The sequence below is a fragment of the Ranitomeya variabilis genome, chromosome 2 (genome assembly GCF_051348905.1).
Source record: "Ranitomeya variabilis isolate aRanVar5 chromosome 2, aRanVar5.hap1, whole genome shotgun sequence".
NCBI lineage: Eukaryota > Metazoa > Chordata > Amphibia > Anura > Dendrobatidae > Ranitomeya > Ranitomeya variabilis.
The window spans coordinates 686518556-686538146 of NC_135233.1; positions in this window are offsets into that span (position 1 = coordinate 686518556).

The following is a 19591-nucleotide window of genomic DNA, read 5'->3' on the forward strand; positions in this document are numbered from 1 at the left end:
TGTTCAATGAGCCGTTTTTCAACAATTCACCAGGCCACATGTTGTTGGAGCTACTGTGAGTAGCCTGATTGGCTTAAAAGTTTTACCATGGCCTGAAGTGTTTCCAGCCTTTTGCCCAATCAATCACATCTGGAAGTCATTGGTCTACAATTGCAAAGTGAGCTGCCAGCAGCGGATCTTGATGATTTGCATGCCCAAGTGCATTGCAGCACTTTCCTCAGACAACCATTAATAACCTCACTGATAGCATATAAGTACATGTATTTCTACATGTGCCACTCATACTTAATATTGAATAAGTCGAGATGTTAAGAAAATTTTGCTTCCATTTTTACTTAATTTGTATATCATTAAAGTATCTATTAAGCCTGTGAGTTCCATATAGGCCTAGAATTTTTAAAGTGATCGTATTATTTTTTACAAAAATGTTACAAAAACAGTAAGTAAAAATAGTATAGAATGTGCTAAAGGTCTAAAATGATTTGATATACATAACATGGTTAATGAAAAGGTGCAAAGTGATACAGATTATTAGACATACTGTACGGGAAGTATGTGTAACGCAGTTGTGGACTGAACTCTAATTTCATGTGGACTTTTTGATGGTGTAAGGGAATAGTATTGGTAATGGTATAGAATGATGTCATTCAGGTTTCATTGGAACTCTGGCATTTTTGATACAAGAATACTGTAGCAGACATGCTGGAAACTCTAAAATGCAAATGCAAACAGGGTCTAAGTCTACCTTTTATAATGGAATAAATGGTTGGTGACAAAAAAATAACAAAATAACAAAAAATAAAGTATCATGCCTAAGTATCCAATCATTACTCAAGTAACTGAGCTTCCCCCCAAATACATTAATGAAAATATATTATATTAATACATTGATATATTTTTATGAAAACATTATGCCCAGAAAAATTGTTTTCTTTAGGAAAAAGTGTTTTTTTTTATCTTATGACCTAGATAGGAAAACAAATAAAATGTAAAGTTAAAAAAATGAAGTAGGTTTCCATCCCTATTATCAGGGAAACCAAAAAGCTAAAAAAAAAAATGCCAGTCAAATTGGCTTTGACTCTGAATAATATTGAATAAAACCATAACTGAAAGTTCACTGCATGTCTGTGAAACATTGTCACTATTGGTTTTTTTTCTTTTTAACTTTGGTGCAACATGCAGAGAGACCACATTCCAAGAATTGAGTAAACAGGATGCTATGCTGGCTACCCTATGGCAAATATCATGTTTGACATCATAGTTCTAATGTCAAAATGATCACACTTTAGAAAACCTTCAAGACGGAAGCTCTAATTAAAAGGAAAAAAACTATAGGATTTACCGCCATAAAGTGTTAGGACTTAGGAGTGCTGTATCAGCCTCCTAATGTTTGTAGCAATATCTTTATTCTAAATATGTGTTTTAGGTATTTACAGTAAAAGTCATGTACTCCTGTTCCAGTACTTGGCATCCTGCCCCCTGCAGCATAATTGACAAACCAGCAAGTGCAGAGAGAACAGGGAACATGTTCTCCCTGCACATGCTGGTTTGTCAATCAAACTACTTATTTTATATATTGTATTGTAATTTTACTAAATGTATAAATTTATTTTAATTTTAATAACTGATTTGAATAATTTTAATTTCTTTAAAAAAATCTATAGAAATGATATTTAGCGATTATTTAATAAAGTTAGAAAGCATAAAGCTAGAATAGCTAGGCAAAAGGTGCTCCAAACTTATTACAGTACATGCACTCTCTGTGATAAATTAAGCATATCTCCCTATCTCTGATTGATTTACTTTTTACTTTGTATCAATATTTTGGATATAAGTGTCAAAACATAACTGATGAGTCAAATGGTTATTTAAAATAAACAAAAAAGTTATCCCCTAAGAATAATATATATATATTGTAAAGCGCTGCAGAATATGTTGGCACTATATAAATAAAATTATTATTATTATTAATAATAGACTCCAGCAATCCTTAGATTCGGGCTCTGGAATCCTGAAAATTGTACCCATTTCTGATTGGACATGTGCCTTTTGCTCCATTCATTTTGATGGGGACTTCCGAGACAGTTGAGCACTGTGCTTGTTTTGAGTGATAATTGAAAGTCAGAGAAAAGACACTATTTTTACGTCTTTACAGTGTTTACTGAGTATTAAAAATGACCCTGCAACATGATTCTTCTGGTTTGTATTATTATGGTGATACCAAACTTATATAGTTTTGAAAATTATTTTAGGGGAGTACAAAAAATTCTGAGATTTGTAAAATTAAAATTTGGTTTGTGCTGTCATTTTCCAAGACCCATAATTTTATTTGTCTGTATGGGGTTGTTTTTTCTGTGTGTGGCCACCTGCTGTTTGTATTGGCACTATTTTGCAGAACAAATAATGTTTTGACTTCTTTATATTGCAATTTTTTTAAAGGAGCACTAAGGTGTTGTGATAAAGGCTTTCAGGAGGCCATGGTAACTCATTGTCCCAAGACAATCTTGTTGTGGAAGTCTAATGGACACTTGAACAGTTGCGAGCATGGCAACATTTGCCTGGCTTATTTTGCTTTGCAAATCTCCAATCTGGGACAGCCATATTGAAGGCACATACTTCGTTCCTGTGTTACCTGCATACGCAATGCATCAGACTATGAGTGATTTATGACCGCAGACTGAAGATGACTGACAGAGACCAACGATTGACAAAATGGATGCAAACAAAGCCTTATTTGTGTACGGTTATGTTTCTACTTTATCCAGGTCCCAAGATTGCCCTTTAATAAGGATGTCTCTGCTCATTCTGTACTAGGCTATACGGCAGAGCTTGTAGCAACAGCTTTCAAATGCAAATCCCACTCCTGGAATCAGCTGTAGAACCTTTACCTGCTTAATTAATAATGCATTAATGAGGGATAAGCCCAGAGTTTTTGAGATAATTGTCCAAGTACTTTTGGTGCCTTGAAAAAGAGGCGGCTACATATTATAGAGTTGTAATTCCTAAACCCTTACCCCAATTATGATGTGAGTACCCTCAAATTAAAGCTAAGAGTCTGCATTTTAACCCCATATTAATTATCAAAACCTATTCAAGATACAGTTATATAAATGGTTTTAAATGACAAAACTTGTGTCACTGTCCAAATATTTCTGAGCCTAACTGTATGTCAAACTGCTGAGCACCCATTATTCGGAAAGTAACAACAGCATATGCCAGTGATGTGCCATCACTTTAAGAGATGAAAAACTACTTAATTTAAAAGTCTGGGAAAATTTTCAAACATTTCATCCATCCTTTTACACATTACTAGATTATTAATAATATGTAAATGCTATAAATTAGATTGTAGATGACTGTAAAAATGCTAACATATTGATCACTTGTCCATAGGATAGGTCATCAATATTAGATTGGTGGCGTCCAACTCCCAGCACCCCAAGTGTTGTCTGCTCCATTGATGGCTAAATGTAAACAATGTATGGAGCCAGAACAGTGCAACTTGGTACATTACCAGCTCTGGCTATGCACATTATTTACATCTTGTCGCCCCTCAAGCTGATTGTGTTGGTGTCCTATGGAAAAGTATATCAGTTTGTTAGCCCTTGACAACACCTTTAATTTAGTGCCCCCCTTCAAAGATTCAACCTGCACATTGGTACTTCGAGCCACCAGTTGTGCAGGTAACGTAGACACGGCATAATTCTATGACCCTTTCATCCAGAGTTGGACCTTCACCATCCTAAAAGTGATGACCCGTTTAATCACATATGCAATCACTTCTTCTAATGGGAATACAGTAGTCAGTATCTCTTTACTTACTACCTCTTTAATCTTTATTGACCCCGACTGATCTTTTCGTCAGGTGTTCAGAAGCTTTTTACACAACTTTGGTTTTGCAATTGTTTGCAGGAATTTCACTTTCAGACATGTGACATTAAGGACATTAAATAAAAAACACTACTGTGTGTCATATGAATGCTTTCAGTTATTTATTCGATCTTTCACTGTCACATTGACGGAAATGCTGAAATCTAGAGTCAATACATAGAAAGCCAAGTAACATCTCACCCTATAATCTGTTTACACATTCATAAAAGTCTGATAGATGTTGTGTGACTTCAGTTATTCCTCATCACTAGTGTTGAGCGATACTTTCCGATATCGGAAAGTATCGGTATCGGAAAGTATCGGCCGATACCGTCAAAATATCGGATCTAATCCGATACCCGATCCCAATGCAAGTCAATGGGACGAAAATATCGGAATTAAAATAAACCCTTTATAAACTTGTAGGTTCATTCTACATGAAGGAAAACAACTAAGAATAATGTAGGATGTATTGGGGGACGTGGCGGAGACATTAAAGGCACAGAGGTTTAGCCCAATGTAATAGAATAGCAGGATTTTGTTTTTTTTTATGACGTTCGGCGGTAGAAAGATTTTGACTATGTTATTTTTTTTTTTATTTTGTCAGATATTGATGTTTCACTACTTCCACGCCCTTCACCTTCTTTTTTACTTCTCCCACACTTTCTTCTTCATTATCCTCATCATCAGCTTCTTTGACATCAACTTCTTCACCTTATTCATCTTCTTCTTCATCTTCTACCTATTATTTTTTTGGTTACATTGTTCATATTCTTTTTATTTTACTATTATCTTCATCATATTCTACTTCTTCATCATATTCTTATTTGTGACAGGCATTCCCGTAGTTGTTATCTATAAAAGTTTGAAGATTACACCTTCCGTTCTGCCAGTCACAAAAGAGTTACATTTGTCCGCGTTCAGTTTGGCCTGCAGCATCAGGCTTTATCCAGGGGCACCACGAGGAGGAACGGACTCCCCCCCATACACTGCTTAGTCTTCTTCTGCTTATAATTTAGATAATATTTTTTGCTCTGATATTTAGTGTTATGCTTAATGTTCTTCTGCTCTTTGTTCTGCAGCCTCTTGTTCTTCTGCTTCTCGGTCTTCCAGGTCGTCGTCGTCTCCAGGGTCGTCGTCTCCGGGGTCGTCGTCATCGGGGTGGTCTTCAGGGTCATCGTCTCCAGGGTCGTCGTCATCACGGTGGTTGTCGTCTCTGGTGTCGTCGTCATCTTAGGGGTGGTCTTCCGGGTCATCGTGTTTAGTCTCTTGAACTTGGAAATGTAGCAGAAGGTACAAGAAGGCTGAGAAAATGCCGAGAACCAGCTGATGGAACTGGAACTCGGATGGCTACCCGAAGGTCCAAGAGCCAATGGAACTACCGAGGACCAGCTGACGTTACTGGAACCCGGTTACTAAGCAGGAGGTACCCGTGCCTGAAAGCACTACCAAGGACCACCTGACGTTGGTGGAACTCGGATACCCAGAGGGAGGCACCTAAGCCAAAGGCTCTGCCCGGAACCAGCTGACGGTACTGGAACCAGGATGGGGAGCAGAAGGTACAAGAGCAAAAGACACTGCCGAGAACCAGCTGACGGTGCTGGAACCCGGATGGGTAGCCGAAGGTCCAAGAGCCAATGGAACTACCGAGGACCAGCTGACGTTACTGGAACCCGGTTACTAAGCAGGAGGTACCCGTGCCTGAAAGCACTACCAAGGACCACCTGACGTTGGTGGAACTCGGACACCCAGAGGGAGGCACCTAAGCCAAAGGCTCTGCCCAGAACCAGCTGACGGTACTGGAACCAGGATGGGGAGCAGAAGGTACAAGAGCAAGTGTCTGCGTGGCTTTTGCAGGACACGATGCCGGCTGCACAGCAGGGGAACAGCTGGCGGTGCTGAACCCCACTGACACATTGGCTGGTGTTTTTCTCTGTGCAGCTAGCAGTACCGGGCCCCAACTGGCGGTGTTAGAGCCCGGGGTCAGCAGGAGGAGGAGATGGAGCAGAGTGTAGGCCGAAGCCTGCACTGGCGGCAGCTTTGGGTCTGTTGTGCCTGCGTGGCAGTTGCAGGACACGTTGCCGGCTGCACAGCAGGGGAACAGCTGGCGGTGCTGAACCCCACTGACACATTGGCTGGTGTTTGGCTCTGTGCAGCTAGCAGTACCGGGCCCCAACTGGCGGTGTTGGAGCCCGGGCTCTGCAGGGGGAGCAGAGTGTAGGCCGAAGCCTACTTGAACCAATTTCAAAGGTAACCTTTAACCCCCCCTCAGGGGTTACAAAGTAGAAGAGCCACAGCTTATGCAGCAGTAGTGCTGCACAAGTCAAAGGTTGCTCTTTTAATTTTGCTCCTTGCACACGCTGAATGAAACACGTATAACATTTAGCCCTTTATACAGTCAAACTGTGTTGGAGGCGCGAGTTCCCTTTGTAATGAGACGCAGCACAGATGTCAAGAATCCCACCTTGGTGCTGGGTGCAGCCTCCTGAGCGTTGTTATTTGCTGTACAGGAGTCTGCGCTGTCGTGTTATCCCCCGGCCTAGCGCTGTTAGCGCTGCCCATCTTCTGACCTCATTTAATGTCGGCCGGTGCGGTTCGCGATGACCATGAATCCCAGCCCCGCAGTGTCTTAACATTGTTAAAACACTGCGGGGCTGGGATTCATGGCCTGGCGCAGCACATATGTTCGCCTCTCGCACTCGGGTCCTTACACCCGCTTCAGACTGTGCGGCGTCAGCTGATCCCTTATCGCATGCCGCGGCCATGAAGCCGCACAGTCTGAAGAAGGCGGAAGGAGATGAGGGACAGGCGAAGTGATGCACCGCTCATGCCCATCAATCACACCCTCGCAGTCCCAAGAAATAAGACACCGAGGGGCGTTGTGTGGGTCAGGGCGGCCGCAGAGGCGCAGGCAGCCAAACAATGATGCCAGAAGACGGGCAGCGCTACCAAGGGGGTTGCAGCGTGTCATTACAAAGGAAAGTCACACCACCGGGACGGTTAAATGGTCACACAGAGGACACATTTTAGACGTGTTTTCAGTTCCACATGTGCGAGGAGAATACGTTTATGAGCCACCTTGCACACATGCAGCATTACCGCTGTACAAGGTGGCCTTAAAAACGTACAAACGCCTGGGGGAGGGGGGACAGGTTCCCTTCAATTTCAGTTCTTGTGTCTGCGTGGCTTTTGCAGGACACGATGCCAGCTGCACAGCAGGGGAACAGCTGGCGGTGCTGAACCCCACTGACACATTGGCTGGTGTTTTTCTCTGTGCAGCTAGCAGTACCGGGCCCCAACTGGCGGTGTTAGAGCCCGGGGTCAGCAGGAGGAGGAGATGGAGCAGAGTGTAGGCCGAAGCCTGCACTGGCGGCAGCTTTGGGTCTGTTGTGCCTGCGTGGCAGTTGCAGGACACGTTGCCGGCTGCACAGCAGGGGAACAGCTGGCGGTGCTGAACCCCACTGACACATTGGCTGGTGTTTGGCTCTGTGCAGCTAGCAGTACCGGGCCCCAACTGGCGGTGTTGGAGCCCGGGCTCTGCAGGGGGAGCAGAGTGTAGGCCGAAGCCTACTTGAACCAATTTCAAAGGTAACCTTTAACCCCCCCTCAGGGGTTACAAAGTAGAAGAGCCACAGCTTATGCAGCAGTAGTGCTGCACAAGTCAAAGGTTGCTCTTTTAATTTTGCTCCTTGCACACGCTGAATGAAACACGTATAACATTTAGCCCTTTATACAGTCAAACTGTGTTGGAGGCGCGAGTTCCCTTTGTAATGAGACGCAGCACAGATGTCAAGAATCCCACCTTGGTGCTGGGTGCAGCCTCCTGAGCGTTGTTATTTGCTGTACAGGAGTCTGCGCTGTCGTGTTATCCCCCGGCCTAGCGCTGTTAGCGCTGCCCATCTTCTGACCTCATTTAATGTCGGCCGGTGCGGTTCGCGATGACCATGAATCCCAGCCCCGCAGTGTCTTAACATTGTTAAAACACTGCGGGGCTGGGATTCATGGCCTGGCGCAGCACATATGTTCGCCTCTCGCACTCGGGTCCTTATACCCGCTTCAGACTGTGCGGCGTCAGCTGATCCCTTATCACATGCCGCGGCCATGAAGCCGCACAGTCTGAAGAAGGCGGAAGGAGATGAGGGACAGGCGAAGTGATGCACCGCTCATGCCCATCAATCACACCCTCGCAGTCCCAAGAAATAAGACACCGAGGGGCGTTGTGTGGGTCAGGGCGGCCGCAGAGGCGCAGGCAGCCAAACAATGATGCCAGAAGACGGGCAGCGCTACCAAGGGGGTTGCAGCATGTCATTACAAAGGAAAGTCACACCACCGGGACGGTTAAATGGTCACACAGAGGACACATTTTAGACGTGTTTTCAGTTCCACATGTGCGAGGAGAATACGTTTATGAGCCACCTTGCACACATGCAGCATTACCGCTGTACAAGGTGGCCTTAAAAACGTACAAACGCCTGGGGGAGGGGGGACAGGTTCCCTTCAATTTCAGTTCTTGTGTCTGCGTGGCTTTTGCAGGACACGATGCCAGCTGCACAGCAGGGGAACAGCTGGCGGTGCTGAACCCCACTGACACATTGGCTGGTGTTTTTCTCTGTGCAGCTAGCAGTACCGGGCCCCAACTGGCGGTGTTAGAGCCCGGGGTCAGCAGGAGGAGGAGATGGAGCAGAGTGTAGGCCGAAGCCTGCACTGGCGGCAGCTTTGGGTCTGTTGTGCCTGCGTGGCAGTTGCAGGACACGTTGCCGGCTGCACAGCAGGGGAACAGCTGGCGGTGCTGAACCCCACTGACACATTGGCTGGTGTTTGGCTCTGTGCAGCTAGCAGTACCGGGCCCCAACTGGCGGTGTTGGAGCCCGGGCTCTGCAGGGGGAGCAGAGTGTAGGCCGAAGCCTACTTGAACCAATTTCAAAGGTAACCTTTAACCCCCCCTCAGGGGTTACAAAGTAGAAGAGCCACAGCTTATGCAGCAGTAGTGCTGCACAAGTCAAAGGTTGCTCTTTTAATTTTGCTCCTTGCACACGCTGAATGAAACACGTATAACATTTAGCCCTTTATACAGTCAAACTGTGTTGGAGGCGCGAGTTCCCTTTGTAATGAGACGCAGCACAGATGTCAAGAATCCCACCTTGGTGCTGGGTGCAGCCTCCTGAGCGTTGTTATTTGCTGTACAGGAGTCTGCGCTGTCGTGTTATCCCCCGGCCTAGCGCTGTTAGCGCTGCCCATCTTCTGACCTCATTTAATGTCGGCCGGTGCGGTTCGCGATGACCATGAATCCCAGCCCCGCAGTGTCTTAACATTGTTAAAACACTGCGGGGCTGGGATTCATGGCCTGGCGCAGCACATATGTTCGCCTCTCGCACTCGGGTCCTTACACCCGCTTCAGACTGTGCGGCGTCAGCTGATCCCTTATCGCATGCCGCGGCCATGAAGCCGCACAGTCTGAAGAAGGCGGAAGGAGATGAGGGACAGGCGAAGTGATGCACCGCTCATGCCCATCAATCACACCCTCGCAGTCCCAAGAAATAAGACACCGAGGGGCGTTGTGTGGGTCAGGGCGGCCGCAGAGGCGCAGGCAGCCAAACAATGATGCCAGAAGACGGGCAGCGCTACCAAGGGGGTTGCAGCGTGTCATTACAAAGGAAAGTCACACCACCGGGACGGTTAAATGGTCACACAGAGGACACATTTTAGACGTGTTTTCAGTTCCACATGTGCGAGGAGAATACGTTTATGAGCCACCTTGCACACATGCAGCATTACCGCTGTACAAGGTGGCCTTAAAAACGTACAAACGCCTGGGGGAGGGGGGACAGGTTCCCTTCAATTTCAGTTCTTGTGTCTGCGTGGCTTTTGCAGGACACGATGCCAGCTGCACAGCAGGGGAACAGCTGGCGGTGCTGAACCCCACTGACACATTGGCTGGTGTTTTTCTCTGTGCAGCTAGCAGTACCGGGCCCCAACTGGCGGTGTTAGAGCCCGGGGTCAGCAGGAGGAGGAGATGGAGCAGAGTGTAGGCCGAAGCCTGCACTGGCGGCAGCTTTGGGTCTGTTGTGCCTGCGTGGCAGTTGCAGGACACGTTGCCGGCTGCACAGCAGGGGAACAGCTGGCGGTGCTGAACCCCACTGACACATTGGCTGGTGTTTGGCTCTGTGCAGCTAGCAGTACCGGGCCCCAACTGGCGGTGTTGGAGCCCGGGCTCTGCAGGGGGAGCAGAGTGTAGGCCGAAGCCTACTTGAACCAATTTCAAAGGTAACCTTTAACCCCCCCTCAGGGGTTACAAAGTAGAAGAGCCACAGCTTATGCAGCAGTAGTGCTGCACAAGTCAAAGGTTGCTCTTTTAATTTTGCTCCTTGCACACGCTGAATGAAACACGTATAACATTTAGCCCTTTATACAGTCAAACTGTGTTGGAGGCGCGAGTTCCCTTTGTAATGAGACGCAGCACAGATGTCAAGAATCCCACCTTGGTGCTGGGTGCAGCCTCCTGAGCGTTGTTATTTGCTGTACAGGAGTCTGCGCTGTCGTGTTATCCCCCGGCCTAGCGCTGTTAGCGCTGCCCATCTTCTGACCTCATTTAATGTCGGCCGGTGCGGTTCGCGATGACCATGAATCCCAGCCCCGCAGTGTCTTAACATTGTTAAAACACTGCGGGGCTGGGATTCATGGCCTGGCGCAGCACATATGTTCGCCTCTCGCACTCGGGTCCTTATACCCGCTTCAGACTGTGCGGCGTCAGCTGATCCCTTATCACATGCCGCGGCCATGAAGCCGCACAGTCTGAAGAAGGCGGAAGGAGATGAGGGACAGGCGAAGTGATGCACCGCTCATGCCCATCAATCACACCCTCGCAGTCCCAAGAAATAAGACACCGAGGGGCGTTGTGTGGGTCAGGGCGGCCGCAGAGGCGCAGGCAGCCAAACAATGATGCCAGAAGACGGGCAGCGCTACCAAGGGGGTTGCAGCGTGTCATTACAAAGGAAAGTCACACCACCGGGACGGTTAAATGGTCACACAGAGGACACATTTTAGACGTGTTTTCAGTTCCACATGTGCGAGGAGAATACGTTTATGAGCCACCTTGCACACATGCAGCATTACCGCTGTACAAGGTGGCCTTAAAAACGTACAAACGCCTGGGGGAGGGGGGACAGGTTCCCTTCAATTTCAGTTCTTGTGTCTGCGTGGCTTTTGCAGGACACGATGCCAGCTGCACAGCAGGGGAACAGCTGGCGGTGCTGAACCCCACTGACACATTGGCTGGTGTTTTTCTCTGTGCAGCTAGCAGTACCGGGCCCCAACTGGCGGTGTTAGAGCCCGGGGTCAGCAGGAGGAGGAGATGGAGCAGAGTGTAGGCCGAAGCCTGCACTGGCGGCAGCTTTGGGTCTGTTGTGCCTGCGTGGCAGTTGCAGGACACGTTGCCGGCTGCACAGCAGGGGAACAGCTGGCGGTGCTGAACCCCACTGACACATTGGCTGGTGTTTGGCTCTGTGCAGCTAGCAGTACCGGGCCCCAACTGGCGGTGTTGGAGCCCGGGCTCTGCAGGGGGAGCAGAGTGTAGGCCGAAGCCTACTTGAACCAATTTCAAAGGTAACCTTTAACCCCCCCTCAGGGGTTACAAAGTAGAAGAGCCACAGCTTATGCAGCAGTAGTGCTGCACAAGTCAAAGGTTGCTCTTTTAATTTTGCTCCTTGCACACGCTGAATGAAACACGTATAACATTTAGCCCTTTATACAGTCAAACTGTGTTGGAGGCGCGAGTTCCCTTTGTAATGAGACGCAGCACAGATGTCAAGAATCCCACCTTGGTGCTGGGTGCAGCCTCCTGAGCGTTGTTATTTGCTGTACAGGAGTCTGCGCTGTCGTGTTATCCCCCGGCCTAGCGCTGTTAGCGCTGCCCATCTTCTGACCTCATTTAATGTCGGCCGGTGCGGTTCGCGATGACCATGAATCCCAGCCCCGCAGTGTCTTAACATTGTTAAAACACTGCGGGGCTGGGATTCATGGCCTGGCGCAGCACATATGTTCGCCTCTCGCACTCGGGTCCTTACACCCGCTTCAGACTGTGCGGCGTCAGCTGATCCCTTATCGCATGCCGCGGCCATGAAGCCGCACAGTCTGAAGAAGGCGGAAGGAGATGAGGGACAGGCGAAGTGATGCACCGCTCATGCCCATCAATCACACCCTCGCAGTCCCAAGAAATAAGACACCGAGGGGCGTTGTGTGGGTCAGGGCGGCCGCAGAGGCGCAGGCAGCCAAACAATGATGCCAGAAGACGGGCAGCGCTACCAAGGGGGTTGCAGCGTGTCATTACAAAGGAAAGTCACACCACCGGGACGGTTAAATGGTCACACAGAGGACACATTTTAGACGTGTTTTCAGTTCCACATGTGCGAGGAGAATACGTTTATGAGCCACCTTGCACACATGCAGCATTACCGCTGTACAAGGTGACCTTAAAAACGTACAAATGCCTGGGGGAGGGGGGACAGGTTCCCTTCAATTTCAGTTCTTGTGTCTGCGTGGCTTTTGCAGGACACGATGCCGGCTGCACAGCAGGGGAACAGCTGGCGGTGCTGAACCCCACTGACACATTGGCTGGTGTTTTTCTCTGTGCAGCTAGCAGTACCGGGCCCCAACTGGCGGTGTTAGAGCCCGGGGTCAGCAGGAGGAGGAGATGGAGCAGAGTGTAGGCCGAAGCCTGCACTGGCGGCAGCTTTGGGTCTGTTGTGCCTGCGTGGCAGTTGCAGGACACGTTGCCGGCTGCACAGCAGGGGAACAGCTGGCGGTGCTGAACCCCACTGACACATTGGCTGGTGTTTGGCTCTGTGCAGCTAGCAGTACCGGGCCCCAACTGGCGGTGTTGGAGCCCGGGCTCTGCAGGGGGAGCAGAGTGTAGGCCGAAGCCTACTTGAACCAATTTCAAAGGTAACCTTTAACCCCCCCTCAGGGGTTACAAAGTAGAAGAGCCACAGCTTATGCAGCAGTAGTGCTGCACAAGTCAAAGGTTGCTCTTTTAATTTTGCTCCTTGCACACGCTGAATGAAACACGTATAACATTTAGCCCTTTATACAGTCAAACTGTGTTGGAGGCGCGAGTTCCCTTTGTAATGAGACGCAGCACAGATGTCAAGAATCCCACCTTGGTGCTGGGTGCAGCCTCCTGAGCGTTGTTATTTGCTGTACAGGAGTCTGCGCTGTCGTGTTATCCCCCGGCCTAGCGCTGTTAGCGCTGCCCATCTTCTGACCTCATTTAATGTCGGCCGGTGCGGTTCGCGATGACCATGAATCCCAGCCCCGCAGTGTCTTAACATTGTTAAAACACTGCGGGGCTGGGATTCATGGCCTGGCGCAGCACATATGTTCGCCTCTCGCACTCGGGTCCTTACACCCGCTTCAGACTGTGCGGCGTCAGCTGATCCCTTATCGCATGCCGCGGCCATGAAGCCGCACAATCTGAAGAAGGCGGAAGGAGATGAGGGACAGGCGAAGTGATGCACCGCTCATGCCCATCAATCACACCCTCACAGTCCCAAGAAATAAGACACCGAGGGGCGTTGTGTGGGTCAGGGCGGCCGCAGAGGCGCAGGCAGCCAAACAATGATGCCAGAAGACGGGCAGCGCTACCAAGGGGGTTGCAGCGTGTCATTACAAAGGAAAGTCACACCACCGGGACGGTTAAATGGTCACACAGAGGACACATTTTAGACGTGTTTTCAGTTCCACATGTGCGAGGAGAATACGTTTATGAGCCACCTTGCACACATGCAGCATTACCGCTGTACAAGGTGGCCTTAAAAACGTACAAACGCCTGGGGGAGGGGGGACAGGTTCCCTTCAATTTCAGTTCTTGTGTCTGCGTGGCTTTTGCAGGACACGATGCCAGCTGCACAGCAGGGGAACAGCTGGCGGTGCTGAACCCCACTGACACATTGGCTGGTGTTTTTCTCTGTGCAGCTAGCAGTACCGGGCCCCAACTGGCGGTGTTAGAGCCCGGGGTCAGCAGGAGGAGGAGATGGAGCAGAGTGTAGGCCGAAGCCTGCACTGGCGGCAGCTTTGGGTCTGTTGTGCCTGCGTGGCAGTTGCAGGACACGTTGCCGGCTGCACAGCAGGGGAACAGCTGGCGGTGCTGAACCCCACTGACACATTGGCTGGTGTTTGGCTCTGTGCAGCTAGCAGTACCGGGCCCCAACTGGCGGTGTTGGAGCCCGGGCTCTGCAGGGGGAGCAGAGTGTAGGCCGAAGCCTACTTGAACCAATTTCAAAGGTAACCTTTAACCCCCCCTCAGGGGTTACAAAGTAGAAGAGCCACAGCTTATGCAGCAGTAGTGCTGCACAAGTCAAAGGTTGCTCTTTTAATTTTGCTCCTTGCACACGCTGAATGAAACACGTATAACATTTAGCCCTTTATACAGTCAAACTGTGTTGGAGGCGCGAGTTCCCTTTGTAATGAGACGCAGCACAGATGTCAAGAATCCCACCTTGGTGCTGGGTGCAGCCTCCTGAGCGTTGTTATTTGCTGTACAGGAGTCTGCGCTGTCGTGTTATCCCCTGGCCTAGCGCTGTTAGCGCTGCCCATCTTCTGACCTCATTTAATGTCGGCCGGTGCGGTTCGCGATGACCATGAATCCCAGCCCCGCAGTGTCTTAACATTGTTAAAACACTGCGGGGCTGGGATTCATGGCCTGGCGCAGCACATATGTTCGCCTCTCGCACTCGGGTCCTTATACCCGCTTCAGACTGTGCGGCGTCAGCTGATCCCTTATCACATGCCGCGGCCATGAAGCCGCACAGTCTGAAGAAGGCGGAAGGAGATGAGGGACAGGCGAAGTGATGCACCGCTCATGCCCATCAATCACACCCTCGCAGTCCCAAGAAATAAGACACCGAGGGGCGTTGTGTGGGTCAGGGCGGCCGCAGAGGCGCAGGCAGCCAAACAATGATGCCAGAAGACGGGCAGCGCTACCAAGGGGGTTGCAGCGTGTCATTACAAAGGAAAGTCACACCACCGGGACGGTTAAATGGTCACACAGAGGACACATTTTAGACGTGTTTTCAGTTCCACATGTGCGAGGAGAATACGTTTATGAGCCACCTTGCACACATGCAGCATTACCGCTGTACAAGGTGGCCTTAAAAACGTACAAACGCCTGGGGGAGGGGGGACAGGTTCCCTTCAATTTCAGTTCTTGTGTCTGCGTGGCTTTTGCAGGACACGATGCCAGCTGCACAGCAGGGGAACAGCTGGCGGTGCTGAACCCCACTGACACATTGGCTGGTGTTTTTCTCTGTGCAGCTAGCAGTACCGGGCCCCAACTGGCGGTGTTAGAGCCCGGGGTCAGCAGGAGGAGGAGATGGAGCAGAGTGTAGGCCGAAGCCTGCACTGGCGGCAGCTTTGGGTCTGTTGTGCCTGCGTGGCAGTTGCAGGACACGTTGCCGGCTGCACAGCAGGGGAACAGCTGGCGGTGCTGAACCCCACTGACACATTGGCTGGTGTTTGGCTCTGTGCAGCTAGCAGTACCGGGCCCCAACTGGCGGTGTTGGAGCCCGGGCTCTGCAGGGGGAGCAGAGTGTAGGCCGAAGCCTACTTGAACCAATTTCAAAGGTAACCTTTAACCCCCCCTCAGGGGTTACAAAGTAGAAGAGCCACAGCTTATGCAGCAGTAGTGCTGCACAAGTCAAAGGTTGCTCTTTTAATTTTGCTCCTTGCACACGCTGAATGAAACACGTATAACATTTAGCCCTTTATACAGTCAAACTGTGTTGGAGGCGCGAGTTCCCTTTGTAATGAGACGCAGCACAGATGTCAAGAATCCCACCTTGGTGCTGGGTGCAGCCTCCTGAGCGTTGTTATTTGCTGTACAGGAGTCTGCGCTGTCGTGTTATCCCCCGGCCTAGCGCTGTTAGCGCTGCCCATCTTCTGACCTCATTTAATGTCGGCCGGTGCGGTTCGCGATGACCATGAATCCCAGCCCCGCAGTGTCTTAACATTGTTAAAACACTGCGGGGCTGGGATTCATGGCCTGGCGCAGCACATATGTTCGCCTCTCGCACTCGGGTCCTTACACCCGCTTCAGACTGTGCGGCGTCAGCTGATCCCTTATCGCATGCCGCGGCCATGAAGCCGCACAGTCTGAAGAAGGCGGAAGGAGATGAGGGACAGGCGAAGTGATGCACCGCTCATGCCCATCAATCACACCCTCGCAGTCCCAAGAAATAAGACACCGAGGGGCGTTGTGTGGGTCAGGGCGGCCGCAGAGGCGCAGGCAGCCAAACAATGATGCCAGAAGACGGGCAGCGCTACCAAGGGGGTTGCAGCGTGTCATTACAAAGGAAAGTCACACCACCGGGACGGTTAAATGGTCACACAGAGGACACATTTTAGACGTGTTTTCAGTTCCACATGTGCGAGGAGAATACGTTTATGAGCCACCTTGCACACATGCAGCATTACCGCTGTACAAGGTGACCTTAAAAACGTACAAATGCCTGGGGGAGGGGGGACAGGTTCCCTTCAATTTCAGTTCTTGTGTCTGCGTGGCTTTTGCAGGACACGATGCCGGCTGCACAGCAGGGGAACAGCTGGCGGTGCTGAACCCCACTGACACATTGGCTGGTGTTTTTCTCTGTGCAGCTAGCAGTACCGGGCCCCAACTGGCGGTGTTAGAGCCCGGGGTCAGCAGGAGGAGGAGATGGAGCAGAGTGTAGGCCGAAGCCTGCACTGGCGGCAGCTTTGGGTCTGTTGTGCCTGCGTGGCAGTTGCAGGACACGTTGCCGGCTGCACAGCAGGGGAACAGCTGGCGGTGCTGAACCCCACTGACACATTGGCTGGTGTTTGGCTCTGTGCAGCTAGCAGTACCGGGCCCCAACTGGCGGTGTTGGAGCCCGGGCTCTGCAGGGGGAGCAGAGTGTAGGCCGAAGCCTACTTGAACCAATTTCAAAGGTAACCTTTAACCCCCCCTCAGGGGTTACAAAGTAGAAGAGCCACAGCTTATGCAGCAGTAGTGCTGCACAAGTCAAAGGTTGCTCTTTTAATTTTGCTCCTTGCACACGCTGAATGAAACACGTATAACATTTAGCCCTTTATACAGTCAAACTGTGTTGGAGGCGCGAGTTCCCTTTGTAATGAGACGCAGCACAGATGTCAAGAATCCCACCTTGGTGCTGGGTGCAGCCTCCTGAGCGTTGTTATTTGCTGTACAGGAGTCTGCGCTGTCGTGTTATCCCCCGGCCTAGCGCTGTTAGCGCTGCCCATCTTCTGACCTCATTTAATGTCGGCCGGTGCGGTTCGCGATGACCATGAATCCCAGCCCCGCAGTGTCTTAACATTGTTAAAACACTGCGGGGCTGGGATTCATGGCCTGGCGCAGCACATATGTTCGCCTCTCGCACTCGGGTCCTTACACCCGCTTCAGACTGTGCGGCGTCAGCTGATCCCTTATCGCATGCCGCGGCCATGAAGCCGCACAATCTGAAGAAGGCGGAAGGAGATGAGGGACAGGCGAAGTGATGCACCGCTCATGCCCATCAATCACACCCTCACAGTCCCAAGAAATAAGACACCGAGGGGCGTTGTGTGGGTCAGGGCGGCCGCAGAGGCGCAGGCAGCCAAACAATGATGCCAGAAGACGGGCAGCGCTACCAAGGGGGTTGCAGCGTGTCATTACAAAGGAAAGTCACACCACCGGGACGGTTAAATGGTCACACAGAGGACACATTTTAGACGTGTTTTCAGTTCCACATGTGCGAGGAGAATACGTTTATGAGCCACCTTGCACACATGCAGCATTACCGCTGTACAAGGTGGCCTTAAAAATGTACAAACGCCTGGGGGAGGGGGGACAGGTTCCCTTCAATTTCAGTTCTTGTGTCTGCGTGGCTTTTGCAGGACACGATGCCGGCTGCACAGCAGGGGAACAGCTGGCGGTGCTGAACCCCACTGACACATTGGCTGGTGTTTTTCTCTGTGCAGCTAGCACATCTGGGCCCCAACTGGCGGTGTTAGAGCCCAGGGTCAGCAGGAGGAGGAGATGGAGCAGAGTGTAGGCCGAAGCCTGCACTGGTGGCAGCTTTGGGTCTGTTGTGCCTGCGTGGCAGTTGCAGGACACGTTGCCGGCTGCACAGCAGGGGAACAGCTGGCGGTGCTGAACCCCACTGACACATTGGCTGGTGTTTGGCTCTGTGCAGCTAGCACATCTGGGCCCCAACAGGCGGTGTTAGAGCCCAGGGTCAGCAGGAGGAGGAGAGGGAGCAGAGTGTAGGCCGAAGCCTGCACTGGAGCAAGTTTAAAGGGAAACTTTAACCCCCCCCAGGCGTTTGTAGCTGAAAGAGCCATCGTGTACAGCACTAATGCTGGAAAAGGTAAACTTAGCTCTTTTAATTATGGTCCTTGCACATGCTGAACCTAACACTTATAAAAAGTGTCCCCTCCTACCGTGATACCGTCCGGTAGGTGGAACTTTCCTTTGTGATGTGACGCACCACAGCCGTCATTCTTACCCCCTTGGCGCCGTGCGCCGCCACCTCAGCGTTGTTTGAATCAGTCCCGGAGCCTCCGCTGTTAGGTTAGCCCTTGGCCATGCACACATTTTGCGCTGCCCATCTTCTGACATCATTTGGTGTCAGGCTGGCTGCGCCTGTGCGGCCGCGCTGGCCGAGAGCCCGCCTCGTACTGTCTTCTGATTTAATCCCACTGGGGGCCTGAGATCCATGGACATGCGCAGTGCATATCTGAACCTCCACCTCTCACTCATCTCCCTACGGCTTCTTCTGACTGTGCGGTGTCACGGCCGTGGCATGCTATTAGGGACCAGCTGACACCGAACAGTCTGAAGAAGCCGTAGGGAGATGAGTGAGAGGTGGAGGTTCAGATATGCACTGCGCATGTCCATGGATCTCAGGCCCCCAGTGGGATGAAATCAGAAGACAGTACGAGGCAGGCTCTCGGCCAGCGCGGCCGCACAGGCGCAGCCAGCCTGACACCAAATGATGTCAGAAGACGGGCAGCGCAAAATGTGTGCATGGCCAAGGGCTAACCTAACAGCGCAGGCTCCGGGACTGATTCAAACAACGCTGAGGAGGCGGCGCACGGCTCCAAGGGGGTAAGAATGATGGCTGTGCTGCGTCACATCACAAAGGAAAGTTCCACCAACCGTACGGTATCACGGTAGGAGGGGACACTTTTCATAAGTGTTAGGATCAGCATGTGCAAGGAGCACCACGAAAAGAGGCACTTTTTCCCTTTGCATCATTACTGCTGCACAAGGTTGCTCCTTCAGTAACAAACGCCTGGGGGGGGGGCAGGTTCCCTTAAATTTAACTTGTTGTGCCTGCGTGGCGGTCGCAGTACACGTTGCCGGCTGCACAGCAGGGGAACAGCTGGCGGTGCTGAACCCCACTAACACATTGGCGAGGTGTTTGGCTCTGTGCGGACAGCACTTCTGGACGGCAACTAGCGGTGTTGGAGCCCAGGGACAGGTGGAGGAGGAGGAGGAGGTGGAGGAGGTAGGAGGGATTGCCACACACACAGCAGGGGAACAGCTGACGTTACTGAACCCCAATAACAGAGGAGGGACTGTCGGGACTGTGCGTACAGCACTACCAGGCAACAACTAGCGGTGTTGGAGCCCAGGGACAGGTGGAGGAGGAGGAGGAGGTGGAGGAGGTAGGAGGGATTGCCACACACACAGCAGGGGAACAGCTGACGTTAC